The sequence below is a fragment of the Vombatus ursinus genome, unplaced genomic scaffold (assembly GCF_900497805.2).
Source record: "Vombatus ursinus unplaced genomic scaffold, bare-nosed wombat genome assembly UNPS02014775.1, whole genome shotgun sequence".
Taxonomy (NCBI): domain Eukaryota; kingdom Metazoa; phylum Chordata; class Mammalia; order Diprotodontia; family Vombatidae; genus Vombatus; species Vombatus ursinus.
The window spans coordinates 3,041,184-3,043,384 of record NW_020954553.1 but is presented as its reverse complement, the minus strand read 5'-3'; positions in this window follow the sequence as shown (position 1 = coordinate 3,043,384).

Here is a 2,201-nt window from a genome sequence, read left to right as displayed (position 1 = left end):
GAGTGCTGGATTATATTCACTTCATGCTCTACGCCAAATCTAAGGACCAGGGAAGATATTGATTCTTTCTAAGGGATATCAGTTTTTAATCAAGGAAGTCCAACTGTATTAGCAAAGGAAAGCTGCTTCTTAAGTCTAATCATATCCAATCCCCTTGAGATTAACAAGCATTTATGACATACCTACTACGTGCAATGTATTGTTTTTGGTGCTGAGGATACAAGGACAAAAGGAAACACAAAAGTCCTGATACTCAAAGGGACACAACATGTAAATAGAGTTTATATATATACATATACATATATAGTATATATATTTGTATGCATACATGTATGTATATATATGATAATGACATGTATCTAAGTATATATATATATGATAACTTGGAAAGAGAAAAAGTACTAACAATTGGGGGAATCAGAAAATCATCTGCAGGAGGAGCCATGTTTATTGAGATTTGAGGGGAGCTAGGGAAGCTGAGAGATAGAGATGAGAAGGGAGAGAATTTCAGGCAAGTGGCACATGAAGGTGGAGGAGGCCAGGTTCAAGGAAGATTGAATAGAACAGCTGGGCTGGAATGCAGAGTGTGTGAAAGGGAGTCATCTGAAATATACTTGGAAAAGTAGGCTGGAGTAGAGTTGTAAAGGGCTTTAACTCTTAAATGGAGGAGTTTGTGTTTTATCCTAGGGATGATGGAGTGGCACTGAAAAGTCTTGCCTAAAGGCCTGACCTAACAGACCTGTACTTTAGGAATGTTGTTTTTGGCAGAGGTGTAGAGGGTGGTTGGAGAGGGGAATGCCTGGAAGCTGGGAATCCAATGAGTTGTTACAATAGTCTGAGTGAGTGGGCCTAGGCTAGGGCAGTGGCCAGGTGAGTGGAGAGAAGTGAGTGGATGGGAGAGATGCTGTAAAACTAAAATCAACACAATTTGGCCACTGATTGGACAAGGCGGTGTATGGGAACAAATGAGTGAATGGATGAATGACTAAAAAAGCATTTATTAAGTGCTTACTTTGTGCCAAGTACCATGCTAAGCGTTAAGAATAGAAATTTTAAAAAGCTGGACAGTTCCTTATACACTTTATTATACCTTAATTTTAAGAGACAATATATTAAAGAATTTAGCTGCAGGATAGATAGAAAGACCTGGAAATCCTAAAGGCCCATCAGTTGAGCAGATGACAATATCCAGGAGCCCCTGAGGATATATTGGCAGGACAAATGGTAAGGCCCTGGAAGACCTATTCAATCTATTTTAAAAATGAATGCTATGCTTTGACTGGACTCAGTTGGTCTTTTTCCTTGGGCCTTTGGGGAAGTGCTCCCCTGTAGCAGCCCAGTCTCTTTGACCATCCCACAGCAGGCAAAAGAGGGGAGTGAAAACATAGGCCCTGAGAAGTACCTACTTATCACAGGAGGGGGACAAGAAGCTGACAAACACTAAACTTCTGGCTGAAAATTAGTCTCTCTCTTGCTTGGTTTAGGGGGTGCCTCAGGTATGAAAGTAGAGATTTAAGCCTGCTGTTGAGCAAACGTGTTCCCACCCAGCTCTAGTAAATTAGGCATTTCAGAGACAGCAGGGAGAAAAGCGATGTGTCTTTGGGCCTTGCAGACCCTGATGAAGGTTCACTTGCTAAGAGATGAAAGCTGTAATTTTGTCTAATGAGTGGTAACTACTTATTAACTACTCTCTTACCTTTTTTTCAGGGCTTTTAAAGGGATGTGTCATATGAGAGGCAGTGTGGCATACTGGAATAAGCCCTGGATTTAGAGTCAGAGCACCTGAATTCAAATCCAGGTTCTTCTACTAGGACCCCACGGGATCTCGAGAAAACCACCGTAATAGCCTTTTGGGCCTCCGTTCCTTCACCTATAAAATAGGGGAGAGAGAGCATGTTCTAGTGGAGAGGACACTGGCCTAGGAGTCAGGAAGACCTGGGTTGGAGTCCTGCATTAGGCACACCAACTGGGTGATAACGAGCAAAGTCACTTAATGTCTCTGTGCCCCAGACAACAGATTATACATAAGAAGAGGTGTCCATCTGAAGGATGGAGAGAGTCCCCACACTGGGACTTCAGACTGATGAAATCATAAGTACTGATGAGAGAGAGAGAGAGAGAGAGAGAGAGAGAGAGAACGTGAGAGAGAGAACGTGAGAGAGAGAGAGGAAAGAGGGAGGGAGGGAGGGAGGGAGAGAGAG